Genomic DNA, 18,763 nt, shown 5'->3' with positions numbered 1-18,763 from the left:
TGTGATGCATGTGAAACAATACTTACAGTAGATTTCTTCCAATGTTTTAAACCATTCGAGGCCATGTAATAACATAGATAGGGTCAACTTACCGTAGTCGGCATCAGGCGTTTATCTGGGAGGCTGGAAGGGTGGGTCCGGTTTTGCAGCGCTGCCAGGGCTGCTTTGCAATAGTAACATTATGAGTTCGAATTTTGGACGTAAAATTAACAAGTAACAGTATTGTACGTTTTCTGGGAGTCTGTTTTTAAAACTGAGTGTTATCACATTTTGTCTAACCTCCTGTGTTGTTTCTTAAGTAAATGGTATAGTGTCCTGATGCTGCAGTTTATCCAGGATGAAAAATAATAGCACTGCAAGTAAAAGTGCACACTGAAATGCAAATTTGAAGCAGTAACGTTAGAAATACACATTGATTTTTCTGTTATTTAAACTACTGCATTGAGTCATTGGTATAAATTATTTCATTATCATTGGTGAAGAAAGGGTTGAGACAAGTTCTGGCTTAGTGTGGACAAAATTTTTATTGCACAGCGTTGCATAGTAAGGGGCATATTTATGACTTGTGATGCAACGCTGTGCAAAATTTGAGCTGTGTTGTGGCATTTCCTTGCCCCATAGATGCGCCAGATTTGAGATGGCGCACCATGGTGCATGAACCAAAGATGAATCACAAATTCCGACCGAACGCTGTCAGGAGGAATATGGTACAAGGTGCCGCAACACAAGTACTTCCTACGTCACACAAGCCTGATTTAAACAGAACTCTAGGGGCTAGTTGTGCCCCATGGCTCAGTGTGAGCATTAGGTGAGTGTGAAAAGATTCAGTCTTTTCTGCTGTATTGTATTGTATTGTATTGTACTGTATTGTAATAGTATTTATATAGCGTTTACTACCTCTGAGGAGGCGTCAAACGCTTTTCGGCAAGTAGCACGGTACTCTGGAACCCAAAAGGAATTGGTGTTGGATTAGTATAGGGAAATATGGGTACAGTTTTAGTATTATTATGAGTTAATTTGAGCCGCGGATATGTGAGTGTTAGTTGGATTGACTGGGGTAATGGAGGGGTGGAGGAGGGAAGAATCCAGAAGTGTTAATTGGGAGTTTATGGTAATAGGATTTAGGCTTGGGATGAGCATAGGAGGAAGGAGGGAGGAAGAGTCTGTGGAAAGGGTTAGGCAGATCATAGTAGCAGGAGGGGTTTTCGATGAGTTAAAGGTTAGATAAATGAGGGGAAATTTAGTAGGGTTGTTTGGGAGATTATGGTAGTAAAGTGAGGTTTGGGTGAGTTAGATAAGGAAGAGCTTAGGCAGGGTTATTTAGGAGATGAAAATAGTAGAATGGATTTGGGATGAGTCAGAATGGGGGGATAGATTGATAGAGACATGGCGTATGTTGATGGGTAGACAAAGTGTGATATAAAATGAGAGCAGGGATTCATAAGTATCTAATATAACAACTTATCTAGGAGCTATGCAATGACCTATGAACATGTTAAGCATAGAATAACATACATATATGTACATGCATATACATATTTAAACCATGAGTAAATATACATTAGTTAAACAGGTTTATATGTGTAGTTTGTAATGACATAGTAGCGATACATATTTTCTAAAGAACTATATATAACTAGAATATACACCTAATCAGCTGTCATGCATTGCTCTGCCATACACTGAGATTGGACGGGCATTTTGCTTTTGCTATGTGCCAATAGTGTTCAGTGGCATAGTCATGTGTAGGGTAAACGGGCACTTTCACATTTACCGAATGTCAGAGCGGTGTTGAGGGAAAATAACAACTCTGTCTTTCAGCCTGTCTAGGCTTTTAAAAACGCAACATTACCATCCTTGTAATTGTAGGCCACATGAACACTGGGTAAAGTGAAAGGCAAGCTTGGACTAGCAGGCTGCAACACCAAGACAGGCTTAAAGTCACTGCAAAGCACTTGGGCACTTGTTGACATGTACTCAGTATGTCATATACAGCGCTTTAATGGAACCTGTTGGAAGGTACTGGGCACCAATCTTGGAATAAAGAACTGCAGGCCACGTTTTTCATGAGTACACCCCACACCCCCCAAACCCCCCCCCCCCCCCCATTATTTTTCCAGTTTTGTTTATTATTTCCATCAACATTTCTTTTTGGTTACAGATTTGTGATTGATCGTGCATAGTTTTTCCACATCTCGTTTTAACCAGGAGACTTTAACTCACGTTTCTTATGTGTTTGTTATTGTAAGCGTTTACTGCTGATGGAGCTTAATTTCACAGCTTCACCAGACACCTCCAAAGAAAGGGTGACGGTGTTGTAAATTGTTGAGTTCCTGACTGGAAAACAGTCGACCAAGTAATGCAGGTGGCTATAAGTTCTACTTTGGCTCCAGAGTGAATTAAGCAGAGTTACTGATGGCTATTTACAGAACAGTTTCACCGCATCAAAACACATTTATTCATCAGCTTTTAGATTGACTCGAAGGCGGGGTAAAAATAAGAAAAAAAAGCTTACTCTAGTACTCTATCATTTTCATATTGAGGAAAATCTTTTGTCTTTTGCTCTGTGTAAAGCCTTGGCTGTTTGGGGAGGTCCTCTTGACTTCACAAGTGTATGAATGCTAATCACATGTTGGCACCAAATCCCAGTGGTTAATTCCAGTCAGTGCTTCAACATGGGAAATAGTTGTGCCATTTTATTTTTAATGGTTGTTGTACTTTTTTGTTAACGCTTAAAAGAAAGAGACGCAGTATTGTGACATAACTTGTCTGACAAGGGAGCCACTTGGTGCTCCCTTCTTGTTCCGTGGCTGAGACGGCTTCTGATGTGGCAAAGCCGATCTGCCAAGATGGTATGTAGCACGTTGTCTCTTCATGCGCTGTAGGCTTTGCTGTATGCAGGATTAATCGCCCCCTCTGCACATCTAACTGGACCGACATTCATATGTTCCCGAGGCACTGAGCATCCAGTGAGAAGGCCTGGAGTGTTTGTTTTTTTAGTTTTTTTCCCTTTTCTTTTTTTAATTAATCTCCGGAAAAGCACTTCAAGACGCACCAGCGGGTGGCATCAGAATGTGAAGCGAATGGAACACTCCTCTGCCTTAACTTTGAACAGACACACCAGCAAGGTATAGGGCAGTCGTGCCCTCAGGGGTGCAGTCGCATGCATTTGCCAGAAATTGCCTAGCGGCTAATTAGCATTTAAGCGACAGTGAAGTGCAGTGGAGAACAGCAGCGAGGGGGAATGCAGCCGGGACAGTCAACATATAAAGGTGTAAGCCACAAGTCGATATATGGTCAATAAGACATTATACCTATTTTTTTTCTTCTGGAAACTATATCTAAGCCACGCCTCAATGTCCTAGTATGCGTTAATGACCCTGGCTGACGCCTAAGGGGCGGTGCGACCTGAGAAGAGTAGAATGGGTATTCCCCATGGGTGGAGCGCACACGAGCGGAGTTGTAGAGGCTGTCTGCATAGCAGCGGATGCTGTTTGTGGGGTCCCCTTTTGTGTAAACTCTGGTAGCTCTCCCTGAATGTGTATCACGCTCATCCCTGCAAACTGTTGAAATCTTCTCCAGCTGTTAATGAAGCATGTTACAAGAGATGCCTCGGCCAAGGATCGACCCCTACCCTCCCAGGAAGACCTTAAGGAGTATGAAACATTGTAACTATCCTACAACCAGCCTGACCAACGCGGTACAAGCACCGAAGGCTTTACAAATGCTGCTACAGATCCCCTCACGAGCGATTGCAGGATCAGCCCACTGTCATGTTATTGTAAAACTTATACAGAAAGGCTGAGGTAGAAATTTTAATTAACTCACAGGTGGTAGGACTTGTCACAGTTAGAAGAGGTACAAGGGTGGGTTGTCTCATGTCACCAATTCTCTTTGCTTTTTGTATCAAGCCTTTAGCAGCTGCATAGAGACCTGATTCACTGATTGATTGAGATTCCTATAGCTGGATCACCAACAAACTCTACCCAGACAATATAATCCTCTATTTGGCTGCCACAGCACAAAATATTCTCAATGTCTTTGCAACGCTTTAGACCTTTACAAGCATCGGGGATGTAAGGTCAACCACAGGAAGTCTGAAATGTTATTGACAGCTTCCCTGCTAAAATTACCTGTCGATGTGACAGCACTACTCTACTACTTGCCCTATAAGATATCTGGGTATACACGTCTCACATGATTCTAGATTTTTTTTTTTTCCCTCTACACTGCTACCTTGAACAATGCACATTTCCCTATCTATCATCAAGTGTTTGGATCTGGTTAAAATGCCTATTTTAATGCTGTTTTTATTTATATTCTCGAATGTGATAACTAAAGTCTGACACGTTTTTTTGACGAGGTTGTTGGACACCTGTTTTCTGATGAGGATGATCAGGTAATTAGTCTTTTTTTTTTTTGTGGCAGGGAAAACGGGTTTGTACTAAACTTCAGAAAGTTCAAATAAATATCGCCACACATCAAGACTATCAAGCTGCTTTTCCTGATTGGCTCACTTGGACAGCCGCAATGTACAACAGCACTCATGGATTCTGTCTTCAGCGCATGCTTCCGGAAGTGGCAATCCCCTGAAGCACTTAATTTTGAATCGTGGGTTAAGATGCAATGGGTCAAAAAGTGGGAGAAGTTGTATGGTCAAAGAGTCTGTGCACTTAAAAAACACAGGGGAATCTCGAGTAATGAGGAATAGAGGAATTAAAGGAAAAAACAGGCTTCTATTGATGAACAAGGTGAATACGATTTTTCTGTATGTATATGTAAGTTGAGGTGTACTAATGAATTTTTTCACCTGATTGATTATGAAAATAATAGTAAAAAAACTTGTCTGACAAACTAAAACACATGAAGCCCTTGGTCTGTTTTAAAACGTGGTTGAAGCCGAACTAATCAATTAAATGTTAGAGCTCTGAGGTTTATGTATTGAATTGTATTTGGTACTGAAATGTATTTACCTATTTTTTTATTTATTCATGCTTCTTGTCCTAAAAACTTTTTTACTCTGTTGCATCGATACTGGTCATGTCCAGTTGTGTTGTAATCTGTGTGAATGAAAAATTTCATAGCTATCATAACTGAAAGTTTCAGTTCTATTTAGGACTTGGAGGCAAGGATTATGCTATCCTTTCTCCAATTTATTGAATAGCAGCCATTTCACATCTTCACTAAAATAAACTACTATTCCCATGAAATACTGGGAATAAGTAGAAGAAACAATGACATCCAATGGTAAAACCAATCCATGGAATAGCGAATCGACTCTCAGAAGTCCAGAATGTAGTCAATCTGTGTCCCCTCTGCCTCTTTCGTTGCGGAGACATGCTGTTTATTAGTTCGCACATGTCCTGTTTACCCATCTCTGCTCTTAGAGAGGACAATTTTACCAGACTTCTGTGATTAGGGTTAACAACCTGCACTAAAAACAGGTGTTCTATTCACCGAACTTCAGATACATGAGGAATTCTCATTGTAATTAATATGGGGAAAAAAACAATAAATCTAATACTTACTAACCATGGGGAGGGTTCTTCATAGCAGGATTGAGTGGGTGGGATAATCCTCGCCTTAGTCCTTAGTAGAACTGAAACTTTCCATTACAATAGCTAGAAAATTTTTCATTCTATGTCAGGACCGGAGGCGAGAATTATGCTCATTCAAAGCTTGCTCACTACCAGTTAAGCCACATCCAACACCGGCTTGAAATGGAATCGCTTAAATGTAGAGTCCAAAAACCAATCTGCTGTGTTAATGATGTCCTCCAAGTGGACACCTAAACTGAACACCTTTGAGGCCATGGCTCCATGTGCGAAATGCGCCCCAAATCGACATAACTCAATACCAGCCTCTTGCATTACTTATCGCATCCACTAGCAATGGTGGAAGAAAACACTGCCTTATACGGTTTCTGCAGTGCATGAGAACCTGATGCTCACCTGTATGATGGAATTCCAGAGACATCTCCTCTTATGCCTTGAGGCATTGCGCGACACATCTTAGGCAAATCTGGAAATGCCAAATAGGAAATCCCTCTAGTATCACACTTCGTTCTCCTTACCGTGACTGATACTCCAGAGGGAGAAAATGTCCTGCCTAGAATATCCAAGTCACGCACTTCTGAGACCCTTCTACAGAATATCAGATGGAGAAGGATAGCCATCTTAGCTGATTTTTCCTTTCTGGAAAAATATTGGTTGGGTTGCCAGGACAAAAACATGTTAGGCTCTTGGTTGACACCCCAAAGTGCTGAATAGCGAGGATCTGGTGGAAGGGAAAGTCTGAGCCACCAAAGGAGACCACACACAAACGGGTGTCACCCCTCTCCCCGCAAACGGGGAGCCCTCCACCAGAATATGCCCAGCTGAAATCTCCAACTGTAAAGTATTGATTGAGCGATATCCTAGTTCATCCATTGTCAGGCTGGCTAAGAAGTTAAGGACATGCACTACATCAGCATCCACGGGATTTAAACCCCATTGGAAACACTAATGGGTCCACCGGGTCCAGTTTGCCCAGACTTTGGACAAGAAGTTCTCAGCTTGGGGGGGGGGGGGGGGCCAGGAGGCCCGGGACCAACCATCGTCCCCTTTATCCGCCACACCATTAGCCACAGGGATCCCTCCAGAACCATCTGGTGAGGCATTTGGTCCAGGTTGAGGAGAAAGGAGGGAAACGGGGGGAGTCCGATTGGAGAACCCCAAAAGTTCCAGAAGAACCGGGAACCACACTTGAGACTTCCAAATCAGGGTGACCATCGCCAGACTGGCCTGCTGGTCCACTGACCTGAGAGTGGATTACGACCAAGAACGGACCCCCCCAAGTACTGGAGATCCGAAAAAATCTCTGGGTGGAGTTTCCACAGGCTGGAATCCTGTAAATGTCTGGATTGGAAATTCGCAACTTGATTCTCCTGACTTGACAGGTATTCCACTGTGACTGAGATCTGCAGGTCCAAACGATGCTGCCATAAGCTGGTTGCAAGATCGGAAGGAGTCTTGGACTGAGTGCCTCCCTGATGATTGATATAGTGGACCGCTGAGACCTTTTCCAGTTTCAGGACTACACACGACTGGATCGGGTCTTTGGCCTAGCACCGGACTGCAAAAGAGCTGGTTAAAAGTTCCTGACAGTTTATATGTAACTTCTGTTCATTCGGAGACCACAAACTGCCGGTGGAAAAATCTCCACACCGCATGCCTCAACCTAACCTGCGGGCATCAAATTTGATGGTGAGGTCTGGGGCACAGCCGAAAATTGCACTGTTCTTCCATGCGTCCATGTGTGGGAAACCACCAACAGATCTCTTCCTGTGCTTCTTCCAAAGATTGACCATCTGAGAGTATGTCAGGCCCTTGTGCAGATGGGCGGCCTTTAGACGCTGTAATGCCGGATAATGGAGAGAGCCAGGAAAAATGGCCTAGATGGAAGGTGACAGACTCGCCAGGCAAATGACCTGTTGTAGCGAGACCCGTTGCCTGGTCAGGGTCCGTTGCAACTTGTGACGGATTTTCGTCACTTTCCAAGACAGACGACTCAGAGTGGCTGTCGTAGACTCTATTATGAATCCGAGGAAAACCGCTTTCTGGGACGGGACCAACAAGGACTTGTTCTCATTTATGACAACCCCATGTTGTTGAAGGTCGACTGCAATTTGGGGAACAGTTTCAGGGGGCACTGGACCAGGAGAAGCAAGTCATTGAAGTGTACAATAAGGCGTATCACTTGCGCCCTGAGGTATTCCACGACTGGTTTGAGAACCTTTGTGAAGCACCAAGGTGCGGAGGACAGGCCAAATGGCAGAGTGGAAAATTCAAGAGTCTCCTGGTGCCAGACTAATTGGAGAAACCGCTTGTGTGGTGGGAAAATAGGAATAGACAAGTAGGCATCCTTCAGATCGAGATGCACCAACCAATCAAGGGGTGCAAAACATTGCGCAGGAGGTGGATTCCCTACTTTTTGAAATGTCGGTATACCAGCCATTCGTTTAATTTGCGTTGGCTGATGACTGGTGGTTGACCCCTGTCGGCTTTGTCGACTAGTAACAGATTGCAGATGAAACCGCAAGAGTGCCTAGCCGCAGGATTTATAGCACTCTTAGTCAGCAGCCTTGTGACCTCCGAGTCCACCAGCTCAGTCTTTTGAGATGAAAACTGAATGGGATGGTGAGGGAACTCCTGTCTGGGGGAGCCATAAAATCCTATCTGAAAGCCCCGGATCATTTGAAGGACCTATGCATCCTTTGTGATTAATTCCCAGGCTTTGGTAAAACTTGCCAGACGCCTCCCTGCCTTTAGAAGGGAAGAAGGGAGAACACGAACCGGAACTGTCACTTCGAGTGTGGAAGCACCAGCCTCTTGTTGTGTAGAAGTTGGCAAAGTGGCTTTGATCCTGGTATTGGCCTTGTTAGGAGCCTTGCCCTTGAAAAAGGTACTGGGAGGTGTCCCGGCCGAGCTCCAACTCCTTAATAAAGGGTTCGCCAAAGAGTCCCCCTTGAGCTACTGCCCCTCCTCAGAATCTGTCATATCTCCAAGGTTAAGGTCACCTTTATTAGCGAAGAGCAGCGACGCTCAGTCGATAACGTGCAATTTGCGTTACCAAGGAAAATGATGGCACGTTGCGCCAAACGAGACAGTGCCTCTAGGGAAACTAAGGAGCTCGCAGGCTTGGCATCTTCGGCTATGTCCAGTATCTTTAACGGGCCCCTGATGTCCAAGAGTTTGTCCTGGCATGCCCGCCAGGACCTATCTATACCCTTCTTTGGGAGCTTCATGAACTTCTTGAGGAAGGTGGTCATTGTAGGGTTCAACTCAAGTGAGAGGGCAACCTTACCAACCAGGGAAGGTCGAGGGCACTCCACCCTGACACAGTTCTGGGACTCCTTTTCCATCTGTTTCTGAATGTGACCCACCACATAATTTGCCACTTTTTCGGACGGGCCCCATTTGGAAGATCGTGGATGAAGGATTTCATCAGGGTCTAACATGTCAGCCATAGTATTGGGTGGAGGCGGTTGGGAAGAAGGGAGCCAAAGCCTTGAGGGAACGGCATCCTCATTGGGGGTCATTGAGTGAGTCATCACCTGTTGGTCGGGAGGTTTTGAGGGGGGCTTCTCTGCGAACATACCAGTGGGGTCCCAGCCTGGGCCATGAAGGCCTACTTGAAGCTGGCAAAGGCATCAAGCTCAACTCCTACATTGCGGCAGCTGTTTGCCAAGGTTGTGTCATCTGCAGGTGGCTGGGAATCTCCTGGAGGTTAAGGGTTCGCCATAGGGGCCAGAGTGGAGCCAGCCAACTTTGCACACTCATGAGCAATCTGTTAAAGTCATTCCTCCAGGGGGGCCATGGCATCAGACACAGCTCTATAAATCAACAGTTTTGTAGAACTCCTCGTTCCATGGCAGGCATGCTAGAGGGTCGCACTCCATCTAGACAAATCACAGGTGATGACCCCAAAAAAAACCACAATCCAGAACACACTGGTGCTAGCGCGGCCGGCCACAGGGTTTTTTCAAGGTCTGTTGTGTTGTCGGCCCGGGCGTGATATGTATAGGGCACAATTATAGCGCAGTGCCCAGCTTTCAGAAAGAGGGAGGTATTCCCTTTATATTACACGGACAAGGCCTTTGAACTGTATGGCGCTGGGTGTCAGCCAACTAATGGTGTGGGCAAAGCCTCACTTTCAAAGGGTCTGAGCCTGGGATACTTCACCCTTGGGGCTGTTGTTATATTGGGTCTGTTGGGACAGTAAGTCTTATTCATGTCACTGGAGAGCGTGCTTCCCCTGCCTTATGGTGATCTACAGGCAAGTCACTTAAAAGGTACTAAATGGTTTCTAGATCCCTACCTCAGTGAACATGAACATCCACCTAGGATCTCCCTGTTTACATGGACTGAGACCCTAGAGCTTAGCTCTGAGTCGAGGAGCATGCATAGTGCACCCCCCATTTCACAGAGCGCGGCTACTGCCCTCTCTTTCAAGGTAATGGTAGACTGACAGTGGTGGTAATAATACATCTATAGTTGAAGATACCTGTATCCCTTGTAGGTGTTGGGTGGGAGGGGCCTACTAGCCACCCTTTTGATCAAATCTCTACAATCTTCTTTGCCTGTGGCCCTGTTGCCTTTGTCTACCTGGGATGTGCGTTTGAGACCCAGTAAGATCCCTAGGGGAGAATGGTGAGGTGAGACCTTATGCCCGAAGCGTGAGCTGAGCTGTTCTGCTTGACATTTCAGCTCCCTGTGTCCCTCCCTTTTCCTTGGAGAAGCCTGGTAGGCTGGGGTAGACATTTGCTCTTATCTATGTTTAGCTGCCCTAACTCTGCTAGGAGAGATTCCCCCCCTACCTTTCTGTTCCGTGATGGTCACTGCCTCCTGGTCTGAGGTTTATTACAATTCCTCTCTAGGGAATAGGCCAGGCAGATACCAAGAGCCTGTCCTGTAGGACAGTAACTCATCATTGCATGCCTTGTACATGCATTGATCATAACCTACATATGCCTCACGATTGGAGGGGAGCCCAGGTTTCAAAAGTAGCAGCCCCTCTGATTGGATCAGCCTATCAATCAGAGGTGATAAGTCTGGCCTGAGTAGTCAGTGGTTTTTCAACAAGTATCTACAGAAGCCAGATGTAGGCCCATGGTATAAAGGCAAGGAAGCTGGCTCACCGTGTCTGAACTTGAGTTTTCTCTGTGATGGATGGATTCTGCTGCAAATGAATTTGCCAGCTGTGAAGGAGCAAAGGTGTCAGTCAGGAGGCTGAACACAGAGGAGTAGCTGTGGTGTGAGGCTTGTTGGGCATCTGCTTGGAAGACAAAGAAATTGCAAACAGTTGCTCAAGATAAGGAAGCTTGCAGCACATCGACAGAGGGAGACTGGGAAGCTTGACTCCAGTCCTTGAAGGGGATATCACTTTGCCCAGACCTCTTCCCTGTGCTGTGGGAGCCCATAATGATACTTACAGTTACCATCTGTAGCTGGGGGAAGAGTGTCTTATGGTACAGGCTCCCTACCTTTCTCTCTGACACCTGGTGGTACCAAGTTGCGCTGATACTCTGGCTAATCATTACACTGAGACCTCTAGCCAGTGGTAACTGGACGGGAGGGCTCTTCTGTTCTTTGGGTGGTGGGTTCTGGGGCTGATCTAGGACATTTGATTTCCCATCATATGCTGAAACTACACCATTGCAACACAAGGATTGGTATTGTTGCTCTAGCAAATAAGAGAAACCCTGTGCAACATGGTCTATAATATGCAGTGATAACTGTGTCTAAATGCTAACTGTGTTTTTATAGTGCTTAGCATTATACACTATAATACTGTTAGGGGTCAGAACTCTGGCCCACAGGGCTGTAGAGATGTCTGGTTTTCACTGTTTATCCTAGTTTTATATGTATTATATTTCTATTATGTGTATTAAAGTACTTTTCTTTTTAAAAAGTAAAGCTATTAGCTGGTAGTATGGTGTGCATTGTATTTTGAATGTCCAAACCCACCTCCCCCTTGAGTAAGCCTTGGACTGCTCTCTTGCTACTCTGAGAGAGTCAAGTGCTGGAGAGGACTTGGTTATCCAGTTTTGGGTCTGCTAGTAAGAAGGCCCCAGGATACCAGCAGGGAACATTCCAGTTGATGCGATTGGAGCGTAGTAAGCCCTGAGTTCCCTGGTGCCCAAGAAACTGCATCTAACAGGGTCCCTGCCTGGAGTTTGTCCCACAAGGCCAGCACGGCCTGCCAAACAATTTACAGACCCTGTGTTGAGGAGTAAAAGCTGATTTCAATAATGACTCCGTGTTATAGTGGGGCATCAGGAATAACTACTTTTGCCCAGTCGGGAGCTACAGAACCCACCGGTAAGGGGCGTCTCTCTCCAGACGGGCAGCTTCTTTCCTGATCTAAAGGGAATCAAAATCGCACTCTGCAACAGAATGGACACGCCTCTCGTACGCCACCTAGCCGTGGGAAGGCCACACCGCAACGGGAGCCACACCACACTAAAATGGCCACAAAGGAGCAAGATCATTGCTGCGGCAGAAAGTGCAACAGATCAATAAATGCGCACAAAACACACATAATTAGCAATGAAAATTTGACAGTAATAAGAGGAAAGGAAGTGTAAACTTATCTCGCTACGAGCAATGAAGAAAGAGGCAAAGGGGGCACAGATGATGGACTACATTCTGGACTGTTGAGAGCTGATTTGGCTATTCCATGGATTGACTCTACCATTGGGCGTTATTGTTTCTTGTATGGGAATAGTAGTTTATATTGGTGAAGTTAGGAAATGGCTGCTATTCAATAAAGTGAAGCAAGGATAGCATAATCCTCTCCTCTGGTCCTGACACATTCTCTTGCAGTGTTCTAAAGCGTGGTGAATGCTCAGTGCGGCAGCACTTTAATAAATATGCAGTGCCTGCATTGACTGCAATCTATGTAAATACATTGTGCTGCCCCCAACCCACTAACCCTCAAACACTTTTTGTATACTGTACGCAACAACACAGAGAGAAAAGGGGCTTTAACATATTTTTTGGTATTCTTTTCTAAGTTTGAGCCTGTGTAAGCAGCATGAGCTAACCTATGCACTCTGTTGTGAGACACAATTATGTAAAATAATGGGCTTCCAGCTCGCCCACTGCTTTCTACTCATTGGCTTAATTGTCACTCTTCTTTGCTGCCTCCTAATTGGCCAGCGTGTGCCTTGGCCCACTTCCTGCTTCTTCGGTCGTGCATGGACAAAAGCCCAGGTTTATTCATCTTATTCATCTATGATTCAGCTTCTGTTGTCCTTTTTCTTTATTCCCCTCCTCATCTGCCTATGTTCCTTATTTTGTTTTTGTGCTTTTATTGTTGTTTGTGTATCTTTATTCACGTTTCTTCCTCACCCCCCCCACCCCCACCTTCTTGTTTGTGTTTCTTTATCACCCCCAACCACCCACAGTTCATGTTGATGTATCAGGTTCCTCACCTCTTTTGGTTTTGCATATTCATTTTTTTTTTTTTTTTTTTTACTGGAGCTTGTGTCTTCATGCACTTCAAGTTTTAAATGTTATTTGGCCTCCTTAGGTTCCAGTAAAACAGCTCGGCCACCAAAACTGAGTGTACAAGGAGTTTGTTTTTAATTTAAAGTGCACTTATTTTACGCAGTAGGTGTCTGTTGGTTTCTCGGTCCGTACACACTGTGGTGTTAGTAGTGACCTGAAGTGAAATGTCCTGCTCTCTGCCAGCAGCCAGTACTGGGGATTTTCAAACAGGGGAGTGCATGAAGACTACAGGCTAGGGCGCCCACATGTAATTTGTTATTTATGTTTCAAGGATATTCCTTCCACTTATTCTTCCTCATTAAGTATTAGGGCTTGCTGCACGTCTAAAGGACTACATATGGCAGCTTTTACCTATTAACAATCAGTACTTTCTGGGATCTGCAGTCCTGGTTAACTTCAAAAGATTTAAGTTGCTTAAAATACAGACAGTAATAATTGGTAAAAAGACAACAGAGTACTGGCCTGCTTTCTGTCCAACGACCATGGACTTCAACCTACTAAAATGCCCGTGGTAGCGGAAGTGACATTGCATACCCTTTTGACCTTCACTTTCACTCACACACATTCACTCTCACCTGCAAGCATGCACGTAACAACTTTTCCTTTTACTTTTTCAACATTTATTTATTTTTATTTATTTATTCATTTTAGCTATGCTGCACAGCATCGGGGTTGGTGTATAGCAAGGCTAAACCCCATTGGCAAAGCCAGTAGATACCAAAGGCAAGAATGATTGGCTTTGCCAATCCTTGTTTTTCTAGCTGTGTGTGCTCTAAGCCGATTTGTAGACATTTCACCATAGGGCAAACAGCGACTCACCCTCAATGCTGGTGATTGCCACTTTTATGTATGGGTGTGCCCTCCTATACCCCAAGCCTCCTCCCATCTTGTCCACTGGCATTTTGACAGCTGCAGTGCTCTGTAATTCGGCTCTGCAATGCGGACGGAAGCATGTCTGACAAAAATGATGCTGCAAAAGTACTCCTATCCTGTAGGGCACGGCACGTGCGCACATAAACTGTTTGAATTTTGTACTATTCGCCATCATTTATTTGTTTGAGAATTTTCTGCAACGCATTCAAGTCCCGGGGGTGTCAGAGTGCTGAACAAAAGAGAAAATGTAGTGGTGGTTACATAGATACCTGCTCTGTTTGTTCCATATGCCTGTAGTAGATATTACATAGAATTCCATTGTATATATTCGGTTAGGCACACGTTCCATCACCATGTTTCTTCGTCTGCTGTAAATGTGGAAGGCCAATTGTAAACTATGGCTTGTCATATATGCCTGGTATTCACTTAAGTTTTTGGGGAAGTATTTTTAAGAGAATTCAACATCCATTTGTGCCAAGATTTCTTTCAAGCAGTGAAGCTTTCACCTTTGTCTTGAAGTTGGCTAGTGACTGGTTTCTGCATAGCTCTGGGGTTAGTGAGTTCCAGGTTCTGGGTGCGTTGCCAGAGAAATAGCATGCATGGGTCCTTTCCTTCTTGAAACTGGGTGGGCCAGTAATAGTGAGTCATTGCTTTTGGAGGATGTGCGATTTTACTGACCTTTCTAGTTTCATTTATAAGTATTTTGGTGTTCCCACATGAAGAGCTTTGTGTGTGATACCAGCTGTTTTGTAAATGCATCTCGCTTCTAATGGGAGCCAGCCTAGTTTTGTCAGTATGGAGTTTATGTGGTCATGCCATAGGTCTCCTGTTGTAACTGTGGCTGTTGCATTGAGTGCGGCCCTAGTGTGTGCCTGTAAAGCTGCATTGCTATAGGATCTGGCACACGTTGTGATGCTCCTAATGCTTATTTTTGTCTGTTGTGGTGGTCTGGACGGTATCTCAGATGTCTGACCCGGTCCAGCGAGTCTGTATGAAGGAGAGTGTGAGTAATAAATGGTAATGGAAAATTGCCAGCTGAGTGGTCTTAAGCTTAAGGCCTGGTCTGGAGACATACGGCCTCATTACGAGTTTGGCGGTCCCACTGCGGGACCGCCAAACTCGAGGGGAGGACGAACTGCTATGTCAATGGTGTCCTCCCCTGCCCTATTACAATGTTCCCGCCGGTCCGACCGGCAAAGCAGACAGTGCGCATTCTGATGGTGCTAGGCAAGGGGCGGGCCCTTCACTGCCCATGTTATGGGCAGTGCAGGGGTCCCCTTGTAGCCCCCAGTACACCCTCATCACCAGCCTTTCCATGTCAGCAAAACCCCCATGGAAAGGCTGGTGGTGAGGGGAGTTGTAATCAGCCAGGCAGTGCTGAGTTCAGCGTTGCGCTGGCTGAGTACAACTCTGACCGCCTTCATGCCGTTGGGAACCATGTTACCAGCCAGGGATGGTGGTCCCCTTGCGGGTCTGCTCGGCAGGGTTGGAATTGGGTGGTCGGGCCGCCTGGAGTGCGACAGTCTGACCATCAACACTAGCGTGGTGGTCCTCGGATCGCCACACTCTTAATGCAGCCCTTAGAATGCATTCACTATCAGCAATGCACCTGTATTCATTGTCAGCAATGCATCTTCTAAACAGAAAAGTGACTAAGGTAAAGCTTATATCAGGACAGTTTCATGAAAAAACATTCTAGCTTTACACTACAAAACAGTTTTAGTATTAGTATTTATTGTTCGCTATTTTTTTTTAACCTCTGCAATTATGCACATTTACCAAGTGAGAACATGGGGTGCTAGAGGGAAACATCTCTGGTTGTGTTTTGTAGGACATCATTAGATTTGAATACTCTCAGAATTTCTATACTTTATACATGCAGACAAATAGACCAGTCTAACCAATTCATTTCAACATTTGTCGTTTTAGAAAGGACTGCAATGGTCGAACAAATATTTCTGCAATTTAAGGTCAAACTAGACAACAGTGTCTTTCTCACTGTAAACAAAATAAAACACAGCAAATGTACTGAAATGTTTTAGCAGCTTACACCGGCACTATTTAAACCTCACACATTTACACCAGAAAAACACAAAGAAAAGCAATACTTTACAAGTAAAGAACCTGGCCATTTAAAAACCTTTGTCACTTTATATTTTTAAGCTATTATCTGATATTTGTGATCTACGGCTAGGGTGTTGGGATTTGATGACTTATGATCCCTTAGATGATCTTGACGGTATCCCTGGGTATTGCTGGTACGGGGCCACAATCTCTCCATACGTTGAAGGGGGAAGAGAACACGTCCCAGCTGTGCAGAAGGGATGATTTGCTTTTCAGGGTTTACTTTTGGATCGTTGTTTGCTTTTAGTTGTTCTGCTTTGTGACTAAATCTGAGTGGACATAAGACCAGTAAATCAATGATTTAAACACTGCTGCTGGATGTTGGCTTTCTCTCTAGTTGGTCTCTCTCTTGTCCCAGCTTGATCTGTTATCTTTCTAACATTACTTTGAGTGCTCTTGTTTTCTGAATGCTGCTATGCTTACGGAGCACACGCTGGTATAAAACTTGGTTTCTTTCACTCAAGGGGTGTTCTAGAATTCTGTAATTTAGTCTTATTACTGTCGTTTTTGTTCTACCTCTTCCTGTTGCCTTATTGTGAAATTGCATGCATCTTCTAGAGTTTTTTCCAGTTGTTTTGTTCTAGTTATGTGAGCGGTGATTGGTTTTTACACTTAACATCTCAAGTCAATACAGTTAGTATTTTGAGCCTGCGAGTGCATGAGCTAGCGCATGCATCTCGCTTGTTAGACTTATGTACAGTAAAGGGCTTGGAGCCCGCCTGCCGCTTACCATTTGTTGGCTTGTGTTGCACTCTTCTTTACAGCCTTGTAATTCTTCACTGTAGGCCAAAAATCATTTGCGTTCCTCTTTGTGGAGCAGGGACCAAGATCTCAGGTAAGTCTTGAAGTTGCTGTATAAAGTTTGCTTTATGTTGGGAAGTGTGCATATGAGGATGGTTTGGGTATTTGGTTTTCTTAATCCAAGATGGTCTTATGAGAAAAAACAAGTCTTGTGTGGATCTTTAACAGAAAGAAATGGCTCCTGTATGTTTCTGGATTGTGTCAAGTTTGCTTTATAAGGTATTCTGCCTCCCACATGCCTCCTGTGTCTTTTGAGGAGAGATACTCTTTGCAGCTGTAGTCTGAAGAGGTTGGCTAAGGAGATTGACTGGAGTCTGCCAGGTGCCCTAAGGTTGGGTTACTGGGCCGTCGTGTCATGAAAGCTTTTGCCTCATCCCCCCCTCCCCTCTGGAGCTACTTAATTTGCCATGTCAGTATGTTGAGCCCATTTATATTAGTAAGTCTCCTGTGGTGAGTTCCATAAGTATCTAGTGCCTTTGACTCCTGACGCCAATATGATCACCTTTGCTAAGTGACTGCTGGGAGAGCCAGCAGGAACTGCCCCAAATGTTTTCACGTTAAAATGCAAGCTCAAGCTCAAACAATGTGGCCAAATGTGCTGGGCTTACACCACATCTTCAGTAGGACACCAGTAATTCTGTATACTGTCTCCAAGTGACACAGCACTTGTGTAATATAGCACACCCATCATAACCGGGTAGTAATTCCAGGAAACTGCATGAATTTTGCAGGAGTGGATAAGTAGGTTGTCTCTACAGGTGTGGACGAGTAGGTTGTCTCTACAGATAAAGGCCCTGGAACCGCTGAGTGTATGATTGGCTGTGAGAGGCAGTCACCAGCTATCAGTCACCACAAAGCATAATATAGAGCACCTCCAGTGAATTCAGAGATTATAAAACCATGTGATGGAAAAATAAAATTTAGGCTTAAAAAAAGTTCTGATCTAGTCCAATTCACCTCACTGAAGTCCAATCCTATCTAATCCACCCTATTCCAATCACATCTCCCTTAATCTAAATTTGCCAGTAGTCTACTATGTTGTGGGTAGTTCAGTTCCACATCTGTAATCCCCTCACATCCCTAACTGGAAGATTTTCACTCGCAGTTTAACAAACTCCTGATATACCATTCAGCAGAATTTTCTTGATCCTAAGGCGCAGCTGAAATATGTAGTCAGAGGATCCTTCCAGTCCTCACCCATGCAGGCATTCCATTGTTTCAGCCCTTCTAAATGGAATCATATTTACCCTATTATAGTAAAGCTGTGGAATATTTTTATTTGAATCCGTCTTAATCCTATTCTCACCTCCACCTATCTCAAATCCATCAGAGCCTCAGCTCAGTCAAAGCATGTGGCATTTGTACAGTGTAAACCCAGCCAAAAAGGCAGCAGGGAGCTGTACATTTCCCCCAGAAGCTCTCCAAAGTTTCTAGGGCATTATTACTGTAGTGCTACAGGTGAGAAAGATTATTTTTTTCCTACAGCAGCTCAGGCAGAAGCCCATTGATTAATTGTTGTAATCTGCAAAGCACAGGAGTATCATTTCACATGCGTATTAATAGAGTTCTGCTTGGTGTTTTGTAGGTATTTTTCTTGGACCTCCTTTCCACAGTCATTACCTGAGAGTCCTGTCTTCCTTACAGAAGAGTACTTCCTGAATCCAGAAGGGTGTATTCTAAGTATTGTAGACTAACTTTGGAAACGTAATCATTTTAAAAAAGGGAAAATATACCAAAATGGGACAGAGTAAGTTTGCTCCATTGTGTCATTGAAGTTTCCAGCGGCCGCTCTAGATACCAAACCTGCATTCATTGCAGTCCGATAGAGACTTCTAGCTGCAGATTCCTCACCTTCTGAATATTTCACAGGCATCCACTGGATCTGGAAACTTTGCAGCAGTACCTGTGCATGC

At 44.5% G+C, this 18,763-nt stretch overlaps 1 protein-coding gene across 4 annotated transcripts in view; it reads left to right on the top strand.

Moving 5' to 3' along the window:
• The window catches only part of EXOC2 (exocyst complex component 2), a 1,213,422-nt gene that overhangs the window by 69,834 nt on the left and 1,124,825 nt on the right, over nucleotides 1-18,763 (top strand). The window contains exon 3 of one of the 4 annotated variants that reach the window (XM_069217808.1): nucleotides 4,429-4,751. The exons of the other annotated variants lie outside the window; for them this stretch is intronic. The gene's annotated coding sequence lies outside the window, so the exon portion shown is untranslated. The remainder of the gene's footprint in view (nucleotides 1-4,428; nucleotides 4,752-18,763) is intronic. 4 annotated transcript variants of the gene reach the window in all.

Source organism: Pleurodeles waltl, chromosome 2_1 (assembly GCF_031143425.1).
Source record: "Pleurodeles waltl isolate 20211129_DDA chromosome 2_1, aPleWal1.hap1.20221129, whole genome shotgun sequence".
Classification (NCBI taxonomy): domain Eukaryota; kingdom Metazoa; phylum Chordata; class Amphibia; order Caudata; family Salamandridae; genus Pleurodeles; species Pleurodeles waltl.
The sequence above is the reverse complement of the archived record's forward strand: the minus strand, read 5'-3'. Positions and strand labels throughout refer to the sequence as shown.